The following is a 23,612-nucleotide window of genomic DNA, read 5'->3' as shown; positions in this document are numbered from 1 at the left end:
ATGAAGTTAAAAAAAATCAACTAAAGTGACAAAAAATGTTAAAATTTTGTCATTACGCTGTATCCTGGGAAATACGTACTAGTACCGTCAATCAGGAGCGTTATCGCGATATGATAACCACTTTTGTGATGCCAATTATTCGTTGAAAGCGTATAAGGCAGTTCTGGTTTCAACAAGACCACACACAGCGCGCACCAGAATCGATTTTTTGAAGAAATTGTTTCCTCGTCGTTTGAAGTCGAAAAATAGTGATTTTGACTGGCCACCGCGTTCGCCCGATTTAACGCCACCTGACTTGTGGGGATTTTCAATATCAAAGGTTTATATTAATAAGCCAAAGACCATAGAAGAGCTCAAGAACAATATCCGTGAGGAAATAGCCGCTATTCCAGCCGAAATGTTAGCTAAAACTATGGAAAATGCTGCAAAACGGGCACAATACGCCGTACAGGCTCAAGGCGGCCATTTGAGAGATATCATATTCAAAAAGTGATGTCAAGAAATCTACTTGAACCAAATAAAATGATTTGAAAAAAAATTGTGTGATTGAAAAAAAATTCTGTTTTTCTTTGAGTTAAAAAAAAACACATGGGTCCGTCGAATATGGGCAACCCAGTATGTATAATGCTTCATAATGAAGGATCTATACCATTCAAAATTATTCTAAGAATTGCACTTTCGTTTGATTTTGCACTTTCGTGTATCGGCGATTTTCATGTACCCGTCAGAATTTTTTTTTATGTATAAAATATAGAGTTCGTAGTCCGCCTGTGTGAAAAACATTGGATCAAATTTTAGTCCTTTTTCCGTGATCCAATCGTGGAAATGTTTTTATTATGTAAAATTAAAAAAAAAATTTATCAATTCTCAGATTTTCTTGAATTTTTTTTTCTAAAAAAAAAAATTTTTTTTTCTAAATTTTCGGCATAACTTGAAGGGACTCCAAATTTTTAAACAACTTATTAACCTTTAATTTATTGTTTCATACAACGTACTCTGTGCCGTTTGTGTGTTACTTCCAGTTCCCGAAGTTCCGATCATCTGACAGTTGCGCTACTAGGAGACGTATACTTTAACAATTGTTTTAAGTTCTGTTGCGCGAAAACGTCTTTCTGTATATTTCATCTTACGAAAAATGCAGTGCCCGACTCGAAATAACTTTTGTTACGTTTGTGGCTTATTCGCACCAAGTAAAAATTTTAAAAATATTACGAAAACAGTGGTTAATTCGTTTCAGAAAATATTCAAGACTGCTTATGTTCCTTACTTGTGGTATACTCCGGAAGTCGTGTGCGACTATTGCTATAGAAATTTATGCAAGTTTACTGATGGAAGGTCAACAATAAAGTACTCTGTACCAACAATTTGGCTACCACGTACGGAGCACTGCAGTGAACTGTGCTACTTTTGCGTAATTTTTACTCAAACTAAAGGGTATCAATACTTTCGCCGCAACAAAATTCGCTACGCTAATGTAGAATCGGTTATTCCAGCGGTTCTGTACTCACCAGAAGAACGTATAGCGGCTTCAATGGAGATTTTTGATGATTTTCCCACCAACAATGCTATCAACATTTCTTGCATCGAATGCGAGATGCGGGGAACCAGAACTATCGGAATTTGTACCAACACTCAGTGAACTTAGGACTGCAGTGCCGCATTTAGTAACGCAAGCCGACTTCAATACCGATACTGACACAAATGCTTACAAACGCAAAAATAAAAGGCCTAAGTTTCTTTAAAAGCATTACAATTTTTAATATAATAAAATTAATAAAAAATTCGGGGTTTTATATCTCTATTGTAATGCGGAGTGAAATACCTTTCTTTTGATACCAACATCGGCATATCTCATGCAATTTTTTTTTTTTAATTTCGAACAGGTGGCAACCCTGTGAAACATTGTCAGTGGCAACACCTAGGTGAAAAGTCTAGAAATGTGATACACTATCTGTGTGGCCAATTTTATTCAAATCCGTTAAGCTAATCCTGAGATCGTGTGGCTATACAGATATGCATACAAGAATTGCTTGTTTAACCGTCCGTTGTGTGATGTGGCCTACGCATGCCATTCCGAATTTTAGACGGGTATATCTTTTTGTTTCGTTAAGTTTTCAAAAAACGGCGAAAATATACCACACAGGTCTGTTAGATGAATCTTCTGAAAATTTTATAACCATTTCCAGCGCAGTGATTAAGAAAAAAATACATTTTACACAAAAACTTCATATGTTAGGGTAAATGGCCTGCACAGGCCAACACTGCAATTTTAGTATAGTCATGCACCGTACTTGGTCTTCTGACTAATTAGAGTACAAGAAAGAGTAAATACGGTTCTCCCTCACTCATAAAAATTGGGTGGGTCTGCGATTCTTCAACAAACTACCCTCTCAAGGACAGATTTACACAGGAAAACGACCAAATGAAGAACGAGAAATTAACCAAGGTGAAAGAGTGGTACTGGATTTGGTAGAGAGGTATCGTAATTCTGGCCGAACGGTGTATTGCGATAACTTTTTCACATCACTCGAATTGGCCAAGTCTCTTCTGCAGAAGGGATTAGCTGTCGAAGGCACAGTGCGCCTAAATAGAAAATTTGTTCCTCTATGCTTTCTGCTGAACAAAAAGACAAGGCCGTATAAAAAGTTTCGACCTATAGGTATATCAGACTTTGTTTGCTTTCCTGGATGAAAATGTATCTATGTTATCATACGTTGCCAAAGTAGACAAATATGTGCTAGTATTGTCGACACAACATTACGCGCAAGCCACAGAAACTTCAAACAAATATAAACCTGCAGCTGTCTTAGACTACAATGAAAATAAGTCTGGGGTTGATACAATGGACAAAATGCTTTCTGGCTACAGTTGCAGACGTGCAGCAAACCGGTGGCCATTGGCCATTTTTTTTAATAGGCTTGACATTACTGGCTTGGCTTCTTATATTATATATAAGCATTTGCGACCAAGCAAGAAGTCAGACCAACGAAGGGATTTTATATTAGAATTGGCTGAACAACTGACAATCCCCCTTATGGAAACACGTGCAGCAAATCCCAGGGTATATGGTAGACCAGGAATTAAAATAGCAATGCAAAAGTTCAATGTATTTTATGTAAGTATTTATACAAACATCCAAATTCGTACTGAAACATATAATTAATTTAAATAATGTATCTCTCACAGGATCCACCATCAACTTCGACGGCCCCAGCACAAAAAACTGTATCAAAGCCCGTAAGCTCACAGCACCGGCCATTGTGCAAGCTATGTAGCAAACTGGATAAGTTTAAAAGAAAAACCCGATTTACTTGCCACATTTGCAAAGATGCAATGTGCTTAACTCACGGTTTAGAAACCAAAACCTACACTTGCAGCATATGTCTAGCTGCAGTAACTATGTCAACTTCATAAGCAACTTTTAAAATTTTATATTTTTATTTATTTATTTATAAATTGAATTTTTCAAATAATTTAATATAAAAAAAAAACAGTAAGAAGGATGAACCTTGATAAATAAATTTCTTTTAACACTAATCAATCTGTTTTTTTATTAATCGATATTACACTTAAATTGATTACAGACATAATTTTCGTACCAGCCTATAAATAAAGCACGTGTTCTCATAGGTGACCTGGCCAGGCCATTTTAAACAACGAAAGAATATAAATCTTTCACACAACGGACGGTTAAAGTTATAAAATACAAAAAACAAAAAAAAATTGTGACGTGTACATGAAAATCGCCGATACACGTGATTTTTATTTTTTATCCCCTTCCCGAAAAGTATGTTTGGTTCATAGGACAGAATGTGTGTAACGCGGTGTAATTGGAGCCTAAAAATAAATGAAGACAAAACCGTACAGGTTATATTTACTACCAAAACAAAATTTACTGCAACTACTCAATACCTTAGAATACATTTGGATTCGAAACTAAATTGGAATCACTTCATAATAAATATCAGACAAATAAAAGAAAAACTTTGACAACTTCATTGGTTAGTCAGCACAAAATCCAGACTCACTATACAGAACAAGCTATTATTGTACAAAGCCATGATTAAACCAATCTGGCTATATGGACTACAGGTGTGGGGAACGGCTAAAAAGTCTCATATATATAGTAAAAATTCAACGACAACAATCGAAGATTCTTCGAATTTTGATCATGTCTGACAGGTACACGAAAAATGATGACATCCACAGGACTTTTAATATAGCAAAGGTAGACGAAGAGACCAAAAAAATAGGAAGAATGCACTTTGAAAAAATACAGGAACACAATAATGCAGAAATCAACAAACTTCTGGAAAGGGAAAACACACTGAAAGACGCTTAAAGAGAAAGAGAGAGAAAAGCGACTTAATGAATGCTAGAAAATAATAAATGGGCAAAGGGGTTACATTGCTGTTATATTGTTATAATGTTGTATAATTGTAATTATGTAGAGTCAAACTTGTATTGAATATTATTTAATTGTATATTTTTTCGTTTATTTTAATTTTTATCACTTTGGCACTGGTCATTAAGCAATGTATGTAAATCCTGGCCAAATTGTTAAACAACGTACTTAATATCAATGGACAGATATATAAAATAAAGGAGGGGGGAAATTCATATTTTGTGTTTAAATCATCTAATATATTTTTAGGTTGTTAAAATAATCACTTACATTATTGAAATTTCTTAAATATAGTGCTTTCTGATTTAGTTTAAAGTAAGTATCTTTGATTTCGAAATTATTGATGAGTCCTTCTTTTTTTCGGTCCCATGTAATGTCCGAATGCTTTTGAGGGCTTTTTGATTTTTGTTGATTATGTACCTTTGTAGTATGAAGATCTGCAGCGTTGGGTTGCAGAGGGAGGATGACTTCTACTTCGCGAATAAACGATGTTAAAACATACTCGTTGTCTCTCCTGAATTCTCTAATTCTGGCGGCATCCTTTATTAGTTCGCTAGATGGTATGCTTAATGCAATTGTAGGTTGTGTGTCCGTTGTTTGTTGCATATTTGATGTTTTATTTATATTTATTACTTGTTCACTTAAATCGTTCTCTTTGAGAATATCGTATGGTCCCAAGTTCTCTTTTTGTTTATGCACTTTGGGCATGAGGAAAACAAATTTTCTTAGAAATGGTATTTCACTTCGCGTTTTTTTTTATTATTTAAAATTAGTCCTTAGTTAAGAAGGATGTATTGTATATGTATATATATTTGTTTTTTTATTTATTTAAAATCTTCGGATTTGAGGTTTACCGACTGCGAAATTAACGTCTTCCGAGCCTTTCGATAATAAAAAAAAGTGTTAACTCGTTATACTTTAAAAGTTACTTTATTGAACTCTAATTATCGACTGACTATAATTTATTTTTGGTTACTTAAATAACTTATTTTCTATGTTAGTAAAATTGCAAACATTGCTCTTGTACAAATAAGAATTGCTGTTATTGCTATTCTTATTTGTTTCTTTTTCTTTTTTAAACTTATTTCAATATTTTTGGTTTCAAATTTATTTTATTGTCTAATAGCAATTATTAAAATTGTGCTAATAAGAATTGCTGTTATTGCTATTCTTATTTGTTTCTTTTTCTTTTTTAAACTTATTTCAATATTTTTGATTTCAAATTAATTTTTTTTTCTAAAAGCAAGCATTGCAATTGTGCTAATAAGAATTGCTGCTACTGCCATTATTATTTGTTTATTTCCTTTTATTTCTTTCCAACACTTATTGCAATATTTTTGGGTTCGAATATCTTTTCTTAAGTTTCCCAATAGAATGGAATTGTGGTTGGCGTTTCATGTGACGTAACTCGGCACCATAAGTCATAATTAGACGGACACGCTCATGTATTTATTCCTCCACACTATGTTCCTTAAAAGTCCAGAAATGCGTGCTGCTTTCACAGTTTGTGAAGTTATGGTAGTTCCCAAATATTGAAAGCTCAGAACTTGTTCGACGCTCCGTCCATACACGGGAAGTTTCCATCTTAGAGGATGTTTGATATAGTCATGCATTTTGTTTTTGTTTCGAAAATCTGCATGTGGAATTTTGTTAACGATTGTTCGAATGCAAATAAAAGGCTTTGTCAATTATCTTCCGTATCCGATCAAATAACAGCATCATCTGCATAACATAAAATTTGTATATCTTTGCCACCGATTGTTCTACCACTTGTTGGTGTTGATCTAACACCATTGAATATTTCGTCCATTATTACGTTAAACAGAATAGGGCTGAGACTTTCACCTTACACAGGACTTGCACAGGTATTTTAGAAGAAGCCTCATTTTTTATCTTTACGTATGTGCTGTTATGTTTAATAATATCATCTATTGTTAAAACTATTCGCCTGTCAATTTTCCGCTTCCTAAGTTGGTATATCACATCTCTCAAAAGAATTGTATCAAATGCTTTGGTCAAATCGATGAAACAAAGAAACATCGACTTGTTATATTCAACTGTTTTTTAGCTACTTGTCTGATGATAAATATGGCGTGAGTTTGTGACCGATTTTGACGAAATCCTTGTTGTTCGACATTGAAGCCTGTTTTAATAATTTCTTTGTGATATATGCTAATCACGTCGGATGGATATTTTTTAACATCACTATGTCGATACATCGGGTTCGATAAAACAAAACTACTAAAGGTTATTGCCTTCCCGTCATTTAGACGGATTCGACAGGCACTTTACTATACCCATTTAGTCCACTTGTGTTGAGTTCTCTATTGCCGAATGGCGTAGGTGGTAACCTTCGTCTGCTAAAATGGCTGCTTCCGCTGGGAAATCAGGAGAAGTGCCATTTAACTGACCAGCGTATATGAAGTTAGCCGCAGCAGCAATGATCACCTTGCGGAATGAGCGCTTGCCTATCAGTACATTGATAGTGCTGGGAAGAGCGGTGAAGGTGTCCTCAGTTCCTCGAAGCCGACTCAATCAGCTCATCGAAAAGATGTAAGGGATAGCATATGTCACCAAATTATGATAGAAATCAGGCATATTGTTGTTTAGGCGAGCTGCTGCAACTACCCACCGTCTATCTGTTCTACCAAAGTTGTTACCTACGATCAGTTCGCAGGTTTGCATAACGAAGATCGTTATGCGCCTTAAAATCACCAACTACCCATCGATTTTCCCCTATGATAAACACACAAATCTCAGGTTTGTATCCTGTTAAGCAGCAGGTGGCAGGAGGTATGTAAACGTTAAATATTTCGAGCTTGACATCGCCTGACCTGATAGGCAGACCATGACATTATAAGATATCTTAATCAATACGACAATAAACCACAGGCCACCACCATTGTCTCGCTCTCGGACCTTACGGTGTACATTGTAGCCCTCACTTGTAATCAGTGATGAACTATTGTGAAGTTTTGTGTCTCCGCAGCCATCAAAATAACATGGGGTTCATGAACTCGGCCATCTCGGCAATTTTGCTCGAGAGCCCGTTGTAGTTAAATTGCAGAATGATGCACATGATGGCGAATACAAAATGTGGGTTCAAAGCGTATGGACATTTCCTCTGAGTCTTAATGTCTAAGCAGGCCTTAAGAAGGCACCATCTCTTGCACTGATTACATCTAACAGAAGTTTAGTTTGGGTAGAGCCGTCTTTGGCAAATGCTGCAGAAGTAAACTTCGGTGCAGCCTTTCTGCACGGAGCTCCTCCAGTGACGATAGACGAGGTGTGAGGTTTAATGCACTAGAGAGTGCTGGTTTACTGAGGCGTCATCCCTTGGTAGGGGAAACCAGAGTCGTTCCGGTACATCGAACCGGCTGCCATGGGAATAGGCGGTTGTTGTTGTTGTAGCAGTATATTTAACCCTGCCAGTATATTTAACCCTGCCAGGCAGTAAATCACCGGCCGTCTTCGTCTTGCTCATCTAACGGTATGCCCAGGAAACTGGCCGTTTCGCCAAGCTGGATCCAGAGGGATAGGGGTGTTAGATGATGGGTTTGATGGGGCATGTGAAAAGGTGGTTAGTGTCGCGCGGGGTGCCTTCACATGTTGGACATATGTCGTACATGGTATGCCGGGGTCAATTCTAAATACGTAAGATTTTAGGTACTACAGTATCCGGAACGTAATTGGTTACGCGGGTCTCTCGGGGTAAATTAGATGCCGATAACGGCATTTGGGTGTCGGGGGCTTAAGAAGGTGGCAAGTTTCTCCCGATTAATGTCGTTTATAGACTTTCTACTACAGCTGCCATGTAAAATGGCGCAAATTCGGTGTTGGATTTGTTGTGGGAGAGAGACTTCGTCGCCAAGTACTGTCGTTCACTCCGGTAGACGAGCGTCTCGCAACAATCCGCATCAAAGCCCGTTTTTTTAACATCTCGCTAATTTGCGGCCACGCGCCGATGGAAGAGACGCCCCGACGATGCGACCAAGACTCCTTCTATTAGCGCCTGAAACGTTCCTATGAACGCTGCCCCCGCCATGACATAAAAATCTTGCTTGGCGACTTCTACGCCAGGGTGGGCAAGGAGGGAATTTTTGGTGCCACAGTCGGAAAATTCAGCCTTCACAACGAAACATCTGGTAACGGACAGAGGGGACGTATTATCCGAAAGAAGAAACGAGAGGCCGAAATACGTGAGTGCGAGGAGCTTGAGATGCTGGCCAATAGAAACAACGCCCGAAAATTCTACCATAAAGTTCGGCGGCTTACAGAAGTTTTTAAGATCGGGGCGTTTTCCTGTAAGAACAAAGAGGGCGGTCTGGTGACTGACGTACAATCTTAAATTATGGAGGGAACACTTCTCGAACCTGTTAAACAGTGACGGCTGCGCATGTCACAGAGAATGTGAGGATCCCGATACCCCAATCGTTGACGACGGAATTGTCGTTCTGCTACCCGACCATGCCGAGGTGAGAATAGCGATAACGCGGTTAAAGAACAACAAAGCCGTGGGCGCTGACGGACTGCTGTCTGAGCTATTCAAACATGGCGGCGAGGAGCTGATAAGGGGCATGCATCAGTTCCTATGCAAAATATGGTCGGATGAAAGCATGCCTGCCGATTGGAATTTAAGTGTGTTCTGCCCAATTCATACGAAGAGCGATCCTGAAATCTGTGCCAATTACCGCGGAATTAGTCTCCTAAATATCCCCTATAAGATCCATGAAAGGAGAATCGATACACACCATCTTTTCGTCGATTTCTAAGCTGCATTCGACAGTACGGAAAGGAGTTACTTGTATACCGCGATGTCAGAATTTGGTATCCACTTAAAACTAATACGGCTATGCAAGATGACGTTGCTCAACACCAGCAGCCCCGTCAGAATTGGGAAGGACCTCTCCGAGCCGTTTGATACCAAACGAGGTTTCAGGCAGGATGACTCGCTGTCGTAAGACTTCTTTAACCTGGTGGAGCGGATTGTACGAGCCGCAGAACTTAATCGCTCAGGCACAACTTTTTATAACATTATTGATATCATCGGCCTTAACAACCGTGCTGTTAGTTCTGCCTTCTCCAAACTGGATAAAGAGGCAAAGGGAATGGGTCTGGTGGTGAACGAGAACAAAACGAAGTACCTCCTGTTATCAAACAAACAGTCGGCGCACTCGCGTATCGGCACCCACGTCACTGTTGACAGTTATTATTTCGAGGTTGTAAAAGACTTCGTATACTTAGGAACCAGTATTAACACCTGGCATTGTTCAGCCTGGAAACGAGGCCAACGTAGAATCTCTCTTGTCAACAAGTGCTACTTTCGACTAAGTAGGCAATTGAGTAGTAAAGTCCTCTCTCGACGAACAAAATTAATACTCTACAATGCTCTCATCTCATGCCCGTCCTAACGTATGGCGCAGAAGCGACGCTTGGAGTGTTTGAGGAACGATGAAACGATTAGCTGTATGAACCTTAAGACGACATAGATATAGCGCAGTGAATAAAGATCCAGCACATACGCTGGCTGAGTCATGTCGTCCGAATGGATACAAACGCTCCAGCTTTGAAAGTATTCGATGCGGTACCAGCTGGACGTAGTAGAAGAAGAGGAAGGCCTCCTCAGTGTTGGAAAGATCAGGTGGAAGAGGACTTGACTTCACTTGGTGTGTCCAACTGGCGCCGGTTAGCACAAGAAAGAAACGACTGGCGTGCTTTGTTAAACTCGGCCAAAATCACGTAAGCGGCTATAGCACCAACTAAGAAGAAGAAGTCTGTCTAAACACTGTCCGGTCCAGTAGTTGTCGATTAGCTTTGTCCTGAATCTCGTTGCCGTAATTGAAGAGGTGTCTCCTGACGTGTCTGTGAGGCGACTCAGATTCAAGCAAGTGTCTGCATAGCAGAAAACTGCTTGCTGAGAACCGACCACCCTTATGTTTTAAATACTGCCGGCTAGTGATTCGGGGACCTTGTTGCGGTATTGGACTTAGGTTGGTACCTTATACCTGCGGATGTGTGCGCAGGGAAGAAGAGCAAACTGTCGAAGGTAACTCTCAAAATGTTGGGGTTGTTAATAGTCGGTATTGATGGGTCGTCGACTTTTACCTTAAGTTGCAGTTTGATCTCCTTTGTCCAGGAAAGTTGAAGATTCCTTACAGGGAAGAAGCGAAAAAGGCAGGTGAGGTAGTTGTTCACTTTGGAGCACAGACCATCGATGTCATTGGCCGACGCCATTATCGTACAATGTCAGCATATGAGACCAACGAAATTTCCTCTGGTGGCTGGGGGAGTTTCGAGATGTAGAAGTTGAAAAGCAAGGGTGAAAGGATACCACTCTGCGGAACTCTTAACTTTAACTTCCTCTGTTTAGAGATGTGGTCTCGAAACTATACCGATGAGTGTCGACCACTCAGATAGTTCGCGGACCACCTTTTCAGCCCTAGCGGAAGTGTTGACTGTAAAATGTCACCTAATACCGTGGAAAACCTTCTTTAGCTCCAACGCTACTAGGACAGTCCTCTAGCAGGGGTGGCTATGGCGATGAGTGAGTGGTGGTAATACGCAGTCTTCGGAAGTCATGCTGATATGTGGCTGGGGTCAGATGATTCGTGTAGAGTGGGAGTAGGAGGGCTTCAAGAGTTTTCACTACTGAGGAAAGAGAGTTATCGGCCGATAACAACCCCCTTGGGTTTCCCAAGTTTCAATAGTGGGACCATTCCGCTGGTTTCCACTTGTCAGGAATTGCGAGAGTGGCTATGGACAAATTTAAAACCCTTGTGAGATACTCTACTCCCAACGAACCTAGCTTTTTCAGCATCAGCATGTTAAGCCCGTCAGCGAGAATGGCTTTTGATGCTTTCATTTTGTGGTTGGAAGCAGGCGAGAGTTTGTGCACCCGTCTGGTGGAACGGCGCTTGGATTTGTCGGCCGCAGGATACAATATGAGTTGCCGGCTAAAGTAGCTCACTCATCTCTTCGGGTCCGACGAAGTGCAACCTCTAAAATTGATTGCCACATTATCGTTGTGCTTCGTCAGGTTTGACAGGGGCCTTACAGAGTCTACTCTTACCAGGGGTGAAGTTGCAGGTCTTGAAATGCTCTTCCCATTTAGACCGCTTATGTTGGGTGACCGATTGCCCAATCTTCACATTGAGATCCTTTATGGAGGGATCCGCGAGATCGGCCTGGCGTAGGGTGATTCAGCTGGGAAATTTATTTCTTTATTTATTTATTAAACGAATGAATATAATAGATTCGTATAGGCTAAGTGGACATATTTTAAGGTTAATAGGCAATAAAAAAAAGAAAGTACAATTAAACTATCTATATATTAATACGGAGAGCAAAATTTGGTCGTACCTTTTTTTAGTATTTATAGTCAGAGAAAAAAGTTGAAACATATACCAATGGATAGCATATGTGGAGACGGTTTGCACAATGTATTAAAATAGATACATAATTGAATAGGTGCAGGTAAAATTAATCACACTATTTTACCTGTATCATGATATAAAAGTTGATGAAACAACTGGAAACTTATATATTGTAAATGCATACTATTATAAATTTGATTCAGAAATTATGATAGCCATGGATTAATTATTGATTGTTTTTTATTATGATTTTTTCCAAAAAAAAAATTTTTTCCGTAATGCATGAAATTAATATTTCCAATTCATGAATAAAAAAAATTATAATATTTGAAATACACAAATATAGGATCGCTTAATACAGGTAAAATGGGATATTTTTCACATTTAATTTTCCTACATCTATTCACATATATCATGTAAAATGTTTCAACATCAGCTATCCATTGATATATGTTTCAACTTTTTTCTATGACTATAAATACTAAAAAAAGGTATGACTAAATTTTGCTCTCCGTATTAATATATAGATGTATGTAGAAGTTGCTTTTTACATTTTACACCCAATAATGAAAACACAATAAAATAATAATGAAAATGGCTTTATTGTTTTCCAAAATATTCTCCTTGGAAGTCAATACTCTTCGGTATTCGCTTGAACCAATTTTCAAAACATTTTTGTCACTCATAAATGGATACCACCAAAACGAGCTCTTTAAAGGCTTCAACAGCTTGTTCATGCGTTGAATAATACATCGAATAGCGTCGAAATTTCGACGATCGATCCTAGTTTTTAATAAATATTCAAAGATTTTAATAGGTGATCTTTTGAAATTAAAAAATCTATCTCAACAAATTTAGAGATTTTATTAAACTCAATTATTGTTCTAAAAATAGCAGCATTCTGAACATAAAGGGATTTTGAAAGACCAACATAGAAGAACTCCGACCTACACAGAGCTCTGGCCGGAATGTTAAAGAAAATCCTCTCAAGAAGCATCCGACAGTCAAAAGCCCCACGGTAAAGATATGATTATTCTCCTGCTTTGCAATGATTTTAAGTTGATCAATAAACATCGCGCTTCATATGTAGGGATAGGATCCGAAAAGCGTAAATTACGCAACGCGAAATGTAAAAACACCTTTTGGATTTCAATTCCAGCAGCATGGCACGAATAATACGGAAACCAAATGAAAGATGCGTACTCCAGTTTGGAACGGACGCGCTATAAAAAAGCTTCAGCGTATAAGGGTCGGAGAAATTGGAGCTATGCTATGACGCCTAACAAAACCAAGCATGGCGTAAGATTTGGCAATAATTAAATTTCTATGACTAGTAAAAGTAAGCTTCGAAACAAATATTACACCGAAGTCTTTAATTTCACTTACACGTGACTGGGGTGTTCTCGAAATGTGATAAGAGGAGTCAATACCATTCGCACGCTTGGAAAAGCTAATTGGGAAGCACTTATTTATGTTGAGCGACAGACGATTATTGATACACCCAGTAATCGTAGAATAAATCTTTACGTCGTCTGCATAAAGCAGGAATCTTGCTGACGAAAAGCAAAAGTAAATATCGTTGATAAACAGAACAAAAAGAAGCGGGCCCAGAATACTACCTTGTAGACGGAGAGCTCATGACCAAAAAACCCAACATATTTTATACTTCTTGAAATTTTGTGTGAGATTAGTTTTTTAATACTAGAATCGATATCCGGCGGGCTGGCTGCTCAATAGCGGTCTTAATTATGCGTTTTTATTTTTTAAAATTGTTAATAAAAAACATTTACTCAACATATTTTATACCACTTGAAATTTTAACAGAATTTAATTCACGGTCTGTATAAAATGAAACGATGGTTGCCAGCCCATTCTCATGGTCCCAAAGTACTGCCAGCCCATGAGAAAGCCATCACAAGGGTTAAAATTTGTAATTTTTCAGCCAATGCAGTAAATAATAAAGCAAAAGTTGCCAACCAGGTCTACGAAATACGCTTACAACGGGATCTATTTGCAAGAATTGTGGCATTATCCCTGGATTTCAATATCGACGTCGAAAAAATATTGTCTTATCCAATAACACCAATTCCGTTATCTCTATGTCATTCTGATGGAACAATTTGTAAGACTGAAAAATCTGTAATCACTCAGGTTTTACAAATAAATGCAGCTGCTAACATACCGCAAATATTCGACATAGTCATAATCGATGGATTTTTCCTGCTTCACTTAATGAAAGAAATTCCAAACACTTTTGGAAATTTATCAAAAAAAATTATCTCATTCATGCAGAAGACACCGGCCAAAAGATTCGACATCATATTCGACCAATATTTTACTCCATCCATTAAAGATTATGAACGAATACAAAGAGGAAATGTCAGCAGTATCGATTATAACATCACAGGATCCGAACAAACTCGACCTAAAGATTTCAATAAAGAATTAAGAAATAGCAAATTCAAGGACGCACTGGTCAGATTTCTCATAGAACATTGGGGAACAGTGGAACTGGCGCCATTTATTGGCAATTCAACCATAAAATTGAATTACGATGTGTGCTATACATTTACAAGTGACGGCGCCTCTGTATCGAAAATCATCGATGAGGAAATGTCATGCGCACTTCAGGAGGAAGCAGATAAAAAATTGTGTATCATGTGTGTAAAGCGGTCTGCGAGAATGTTTTAATAAAATGTTCCGATACTGACATACTGATCATCATGCTGGGTAACATGGACCATATTGCGCATGATGAATTGCACATATTTATGGAATTAGGAACTGGCAATAACAAACGTTGCATTGATATCAATGATCTCAGTGAACAACTCGGCCTATCCCTATGCCAGAGTTTACCAGGATTCCATGCCGGCCTTTTACAGAAAAGGTAAGAAAAGACCTTTCCAGATATTAAAAAAATCACCGGAATATCAAAATGCTTTTATTGAACTGGGGAATATAAACTCCATCGAAACTCCTTCAACGAATAACAACATTGAATCAGGTACAGTATTTTACGCCTTCATTCATAGTCCGAAATATTGCAACTATCAGGTATTTTGATTGGCGGTATGATTTTCTTTCAGATGCTGAAGCTGAAGAAATAGAAAATGACTATTTCAGTTCAGACTCGGAATCTATTTCTGACATAGAAAATTAAAAATTTAATTTTGTTTTTTTTTTTTTCTATTCATTTAATAAATTAAATACATAAATAAAGGAATAGTAAATTAGAAATAAACCTTTTTTAAGAAAGAGAAAAAAAATCCCATTCTCTAATTTTTTGATGAACAAACCTTTCATCCTTCCCATTTTTGCAAGGCTGTACGGAGAGACAGAATATGAACAATATACGCTCTCTCTCGTGCGCCCACATTCACGTAAGTCGGTCTCGCTCGCACTCACCGGAATGAAATTTTCCAAATTTTGCATGTGAAGAGATCATCAGAATGGGCTGGCTCTACACATTTCATCAATTTATTGTATTGCCAATGTCGTGTAAAAAAGACAGCCTGTATGAAATATGTTGACTTGTGCTTCCATCAACGCACTTTCAACATGGGCTGGCAGTACTTTGGGACCATGAGAATGGGCTGGCAACCATCGTTTCATTTTATACAGACCGTAAATGAAATTCTGTTAAAATTTCAAGTGGTATAAAATATGTTGAGTAAATGTTTTATTAACAATTTTAAAAAATAAAAACGCATAACTAAGACCGCTATTGAGCAACCAGCCCGCCGGATATCGATTCTAGTATTAAAAAACTAATCTCACACAAAATTTCAAGAAGTATAAAATATGTTGGGTTTTTTGGTCATGAGCTCTTAGACTAATACCATTTTCTTCACTTCATGAATTTTTTCGTCTGTTGTTGAAGTGCTCGGGTGTCCGGCACGCTTTTCGTTGTTCAAATCTTCTCGGCCTTCTGAGAACATTTTGTACCACCGATAAACGTTGCTTTGGTCCAAAGTAGTAGAACCCATGTTAGCTCATGAAGTTGACTATCTCGTCTATCTTGCTCATAAGTCCGTTACAGTTAAGTTGGAGAAGTTTGAAGCTACTCGGGAGCGGAGGTTCTCTACGTTGGTCCTGCTATGCGTTTCGCAGCTGTTGTTGCGGCCTGATGGTGGTGGGTGGCCGCGTTACAGGGGCGGTTGCAGGTGCAGCGCTCTGCAGCAGAGGGCCCATTCACGGGTGGTGCGCAGCTAAATCACCTCCGAAAGTGGCACCAGCCGTTGCAAGAATTGTCCGATGAGAGGTTTCGAGGAGCCCTGGTCTGACACATGGAGCAGACTGTGCGGGGGACCAAGAGTGGTTGGTTTGTGCCCTCACTTGGGTTGGAGCAAAAGGATTGTGGGTCTAAGTTGAGGGAATTGTGTTGTACCGATGAGTTCCTAAGCGTTAAGATTTGATTTGTGGCGGCAGTTTGCAATACCGGCCCATTCGATGATATAACCCTTGAGGCAGGGGCCGTCTGATGGCGGAAGCAACACGTGGTCACATACCGCGCGGACCACTCCCTATATGTCTTGAGGGCTGAGCAGATCTTAAGATGGCACCACGCGTTGCTTTGGTTAGACCTAACTGAGATGGAAACCAGGTGGAGCCGTTTGCAGCCGATACAGCAGTAGAATACCTCTGGTCCAGGGTTGGGTTCAATACCAGCCCTGAAGAGAAGTAGTTGGAGCAAACTTGCTGCGTACGATTGCTCCTGTGTCGATAAATGAGGTTAAAGGTACGGTACACCAGCTAGGGCTAGTTTACTGGCCCTTGGTCAGGAAAAACCCGATTCATTCCCGTAACGTAGAACCGGCTGCCATGGGAATTGGGAACAGGCGGTCTTTGGCTGTGCTTTATGACGTTGCATCGCAACTGATTGTTACTATTCAAAATTTTCTGTTGAAGGTTACAGAATTTTAAATCAATTATTTTTATAGAATGCAAACTTAAACTTAACAATTTAGAAAATCGTATTATTTAAATTTAGCTGTAAATGAAATGTAAAGTTACTGAAACTGAAATAAACTTAGACAAAAATATAGGAATATGTAGTCAGAAAAATACAAGATGTGGATTAATAATAGAAATTAGAGAGACACAGAAACGGTAACAGTTTAATCACAACCACATTCTTTATTTATATTTAGCATTAATCGTGTTTTACTCTCTTGATAATGACAGGTGGGAATATTAGGAGACAAGCAGAGTTTGATGCCTATGAGATCTCATCAACCTCAACTTATCGAAAAGGTATTTCGGAGTTTTGAATTAAATTAGCCTATACATAAATATACAGTTTCTATCCTAGATTCTGTTTCTCCGCAAAGAAATCTGGGCATATCTTTTGAGACTATAGACGTAACGCGTAACATTATTATACGCAACATCAACTTTGTGAGATGAAACAGAGTTAAACTTGCTAATTGCAATCTAATCTAGTATTTAATGGCGCAAACCACGGCGATATTCTTAATCTACATAAAACAGTATATACATTACTTATAATTTTATTTACATGGCCAGAACTACTCAACACAAAATTAACAATAGAGCCTTGTTTAAAATCATTTATTGTTATTTATTTAAATAATTTTATTAAAGTAACACATTGTTTTATATTAAAAATATTTTAATATATAAGTTAACAGTTTTATATAATTGAACCAAATTATATAAATTTACACAATCTGCTTGCTGCTGTTCATCACCGTTTTTCGTTTTTATTAAATTAAGCAAACATATTATGATTTCACATTAATATTGTATAAAAACCCTCTCTCTTTTAAAAGTAACTGAAGGTACAGATTGTAACAGTAATGATATAGAGAAGTCTCACGAGCTACGAATAGTGTGAATTTTCAAAAATGAAATGTAACTGCGAAGACTTTTTCACCTCACCCAAGTCGACAGCGGGGAGGTTCTTACAGAGCTGATTACAGTGAATTCTGTATAAGCAGAGAATGTTAATGCAATGAGAAGGTGCAAATGTTAGTGTGAGCTTTTTTTTAGTACAATTGATATTTGAAAGATTTGTAGTAAGGAAATTTAGCACACCGAGTTTATAGACAACTCACTGACTTTTGCCCACACAAAAATTAGAAACACCACACATCTTTCACCTCAACACACAACACATTTCTCACCTCGACATTAAACCAATTAAATTTTTACTATTTTCGTATTTTTGAAATAATAAGCGAATACGTAAAATTTATTACTTAATTTTTTTTTCAATTACATTAAAAAAAAAACACGAATTTAAAAAAAAAATTAATAAAAAAGTTTGCGCCGGGAATTGAAATCGAGCCTAACATGTGGCGAGGTAAAATAGGCGGTGCGTTTATTTCTTCGACTGCTTATTTTTTACCATTTTGTTACTTTTGAAATCATAAGCGGATACATAAAATTTTTTTACGATTACATTAAAAAAAAAAAATTTAAAAACGAAAAAAAAAATTGCGCCGAGAATTGATGGCGAGTCACGTGGGGAGGATAAATACGCAGAGCGTTTATTTCTGCGCCTGCGTTGTGAACAAAAAGTTTGTGATGTCTACGTAGATACTAGGGGTGGGACTATTCGAATAAAAATTATTCGAATAATAAAATACCTCACTATTCGAATACCTCACTATTCGAATACCTTACTATTCGAATACCTTACTATTCGAATACATCACTATTCGAATACTTCACTATTCGAATATTTTTAGTAAATATTTATTTAGATTAGCGGACTACTAATCGGTTTATGTACAAGTGCATGCACCATGAGAAGGGCCAATGTAATTTTTATATTTTTAAAAGCATTTTCTCCCTGATGTAAATGAATATATAGTGAGGTATTCGAATAGTAAGGTATTCGAATAATGAACTATTCGAATTATTTGAAACGAATAGTATTATTCGAAAATAATCCCACCCCTAGTACATACATGTGTATGTATGCGCGCGACGCGAATAAGTTTTAATAAATTCTGAAAGTAATTCATGAAGTTTTTCATTACATACATTCATAAATAAACGTATACTCTATATGTATAATACATAAATGATGGTATATGGCAATATACATAATATGTATGTACATGTCAATAGGAGGTATTTGCATTCAGAAAATAAAACGGTTTAAGATAAATCAACACTTATTTTATATTGTATGTCAGTTTATAGTTTATGTATTCGACAGCATTTACATACATATGTATGTATGTACATTTGTATATGAAAAACGATAATGCACAAGCGTAAGAACATCATCTTCCTTTCATACATATGTACATATGCATGTATGCCCAATAACCTTGACTTATGTACATATGTACACATGTCACAGCACATCACATTCTTACAAGAAATCAAATACACATACGCACTAGTGAACGAGTTTCGTCCTAACAAGTGCAAAAACAATTCTGATCTATGTATGTATATATACCCACTTTATATCCTACCATACATACATACATATATACATACTTGCCTTCTAAACTTCCTACAAAATAATTGTATTCATATGTTACACATCCATGCACGTTCATACATACATGCATATATGCGCGAGCACAGCCCTCCTTTCTTGCTTCCGTGTACTTTTGTCTACCAGCAGACGATATTCCTAATATTGTACTTACAAAAACAAAATACTTTGATAGACGCAAAAGCAGCAGCAAGCGCACCGCGAAGGCCGCTTTGCCACCACACATTCTAAAATGTTCTAGAACACAATAAAAACACATACATACCTCACATGCGCATGTCGCCCGAAGCTAAAATCTAAGCCTAGCGACTACAAAAACAAAATACATTCGTAGACACAGTCGCAGCGGCCATGATTCTACCAGCGACGGCGCTGAACAATTTAGAACAAAAACAAAAAGTTCATTCATAAGTTCGAGCTCATATTTCAATTTCATTCATAAAACGAGCCGCCCATATGCCAATTTTCGCGACCATTCGAAAATAGTCAATATTGGAATATTTCGCGTAGAATTATTTGCCAATATTTGATAAATCTTGAATTTTTGTCATGTCGAGTGGCCGCGGGTCCGTATGTATGTATGCACCCTTATATGTATGTAAATATGTCTTCTAACTGTTCGACAACCGCACCTGCTGTGCGTCAAGTACGCATATGAGCAAAACATTCCATACGTTGCCGTCATTGCGACTTCTCTATACATTAACGTTCTTAAGAAAATTTGCACAAGCGACCAAAAACCGTCGTGTGAATAAACTTTTTTATTGTTGACGTGATAACGTCGTATAATTCGATTTAGCCGGCTGCACGTACGAATAACTACGTCGTTATCTTGCTCATGCGTCGTTACCGTGTTATTCTGTATGCAAGCAAATGTAAGCTAATGTACCTTGTTGCTTGAACTGCAAGCGAGAGCGTGGAACGAACGACAAAGAGCACAATCTGCCCCCGCGTTCGTCAACGTTCGTCATCTGGCTCTCTCCTAGTTGAGTGAGCATATATATCAGTGCTGTCCAAAATGAAAAATGTGAGTGTATAAGTGAGAACGAGAGAATGGGAGCAGCCCAGTGGGAAATTTAAACCAAAATAAATAAATATTGGATTGGAGTAGAAAATTTTTGTGGGAGGAATCGAAATGCCTTTTGATATTACATCTATAGCTTCCTTTGAACGACTTGTAACATAAAAGGCATTGCAAGTCGCCAAAGGCATTTTCTAGCATAAAAAAGTTCTCACAGGGCAATGTATTGCATACATTAAGCGTCGCGGACAAACGTGGTGTTTATTCGTTGCTGGTTTGCTAACGACTGAACGATGGAGAGTAAGAATACGTGTCATCAATTGATGTATGGGATGGACAGCACTGATATATATGCATGTATATGCGCATATGTATATAAATTCACATATTTATATTTGCATATGCCTTCTTATTGATTATTATTAATTTGATTTACTTGAAGAATTTAAAATAAAACCAATTGTATCATCATCATCCTTACGAATTTATAATTAGTGACGACTAGTTGTTAATAATGCCTGTTGTTTTAATGTTTTTATTATTAATTTATTATTATACTAGCGGACCCTCTGCCTGCTTCGCTAGGCATATCAAAATTATAAATGAATAATGAACACTCGATTTAGATTCACTCTATGTGTATTTATTCTTTTTTTACATAAAATTAATGTTAATTTTAAACTTAAACTAACGCAAACCCTTTTCGTAAACTACATTTTTTGTTTTGCCCTGAGTTGTGGTATAAATAAACAGAACTGATGGCTTTCCTACACGTGAACATGATACATATAATTGTCCGTGGGAGAAGCATGGATATTCTAAGCCAATTCCGTATAATTCCAGCGATTGTCCTTGTGCTTTGTATATTGTCATTGCAAATGCAAGACGTATTGGAAATTGCAATCTTTTGAAGTCAAAAGCTAAATCTGGTGGAATCGGCGGAATACGCGGAATCAATACGTCTTCACCTTTGAATTTTCCTTTTAAAATTGTTGCTTCAATAAGATTATTAATGACCTTTTTGCTTCTGCTAATCTGCTAAGTAAAATAATTGGTGCACCAACTTTAAATATGTAAGCGATGAGTCGGCAGTCCAGGTAAATCCAAGGAATTTACAAATTCTGTTGAATAATTTACAGCGTCATCTTGATTTATAACTGTATCAATTGATTTAAATGTTAGAATCTCACCAGGCATATCATTTAAAATATTCGCATTCAATTGACGAACATCCTTATTTTTCGCAGCCAGTATTGCTCTTTCAGCTAACCAATTGTGATTTTGATAATTTTGCGCAATATTTGGAAAAACACTTGAAACTAATTCTTGTTTCGTGTGTGCAAAATTACAAAAATTATCTGGCAAAGTGATTAAGCCAATAGCAGCATCAATAGGAATTTGTCCATTTCCTATCTTCAGAAGTTGTCTTGAAAATTCTTCAGCCGATGCATAATTTTGCAAATAAACTCGCAGATTTGTTTTCAAAGTCAAAGTTTTTACGTGCCTCCATAAATGGGATGTCTTTAAACATGCTTTTAATTCACCTGCTGGTGTTGAACGGGGAATTACTGGCAAAGTTTGACGAAAATCACCAGACAATAATATTAAAGCACCACCAAATATTTCTTGATTATTACGTAAATCTTTCAAAGTTCTATCCAATGCCTCCACTGATTTTTTATGTGCCATTGCACATTCATCCCACACATTTAATTTGCATTGTTGCAAAACTCTTCCCATTCCAGTAAGTAATATAATTTTCTTTTTTCTATTGTTCAAATTAAATTTCTAATTCTTTTGGCCGCATAAGTTGATTTCCAATAAGTTAAAACAAAATAATTGAAAAGTAATGAATTTAATCAAAAAAACATGAAAAACTTACAATGTGCATTACAATCGCTAACAACAACAACGAAACCACCGTTTTTTTATTTTCACTGATTATTAAAATTTTACGCACAATATATTTTATTTTTATAAATTTTTTCCCAAAAAAAAAAACAACAATGAAAAACACACTCATATTTGCGATTTTAGTTGTTAAATGAAAATGTGTTTCAGGTACTTTTTAATGTTGCAACTACTCTTTGACTTTGAAACTGCTTACACTCACAAAATAATCCAACTCTTTTAAACACACATACAAATATAATTATTTATTTTGGGTTTCCCACTCGTCAAAGCAGCACATAAGGTTGCATTATTTAATTATTACCTAATACAAACTTGTTCTCTTTTAACAATGATAATATTACTATGTGAAATCAAGTAAATATGCATTTTTGTATTATATCCTGAGCATTTGTCTTCAGCGCTATACCAATGCTCGAACACTTGGAGCATGAAATTTACAGAAGAATTGTAACAGAAATGCCTGAGAGCGCTATTTTAGTTATACCTGCTTTTAGGCATTTATCTCGTAAACGTACGTTTGCCCATATAAAATTGTCTACGTAAATGCATGAAAAAAGTGTTAGCATAACTTTTTCGAGTATATGTGTATACATGCAGGAGGATTTATTTTTTACATTTTGCTCGTCGGCTTTCGCGTTTTCTTTTCTTGGTTTTAGACTTTCATCACAGAAAAATTACGCAAACCCATGAACAAAGTTATACTAATAGAAACCTGATCTTAATACTCGAGCTACCATCAAATTAACACATTTTATTTTTGAAACAAAACATTTATGGCGACTGTCGATCCATATGATGGATTTCAAAAAATGTATGGATTCAACCGCTGAATAATTTCGTATATTTTAAATCCATCTAAACTTTTACATTTGAGCATTTATATACATATATGTATTTAACATTTAATTTAAGTAAACGTTTCAATATTTGTCCAAAAACTTTGAGCTTCGAAAAATACAGGCTTATGGTTATTAATGGAATCAAATATATTTAACGAATTTTTATTTTATCTAAATCATAAAACGTTCAAATGAGGCTCAAAATATTTTTCCAGTTAAAAAAAAAGCAATGTGCTTTGATGCCGTGTCATGCATGCATAAAAAGGAAAGAAAAGAGAGGACAACTATTGCGTTACGAATAATACAGTCGCATACGGCACCCGACATCGAAACAATGTTATTCATGACTGTGTATATTCTATTCATTTGCGTGTATTCTCATTCCGTATACGTAATGTCCGCATAAGGGAAACACGCAAATATTGTATTTTTCACACTTACACAACGCACGCATACTTTTACCGATTTCTTTAAAACTTCACATAAACCATCTATGGACCAATACCAATGATCTGTGAAAATTTGATTGAAATCGGTGAATGCGTTTAGGCGTGAATCGGCGACTAACGAACACAAA

This window comes from Anastrepha obliqua, chromosome 6 (genome assembly GCF_027943255.1).
Source record: "Anastrepha obliqua isolate idAnaObli1 chromosome 6, idAnaObli1_1.0, whole genome shotgun sequence".
In the NCBI taxonomy this organism is placed as follows: Eukaryota; Metazoa; Arthropoda; class Insecta; order Diptera; family Tephritidae; genus Anastrepha; species Anastrepha obliqua.
Note: the sequence above shows the minus strand (reverse complement) of the source record.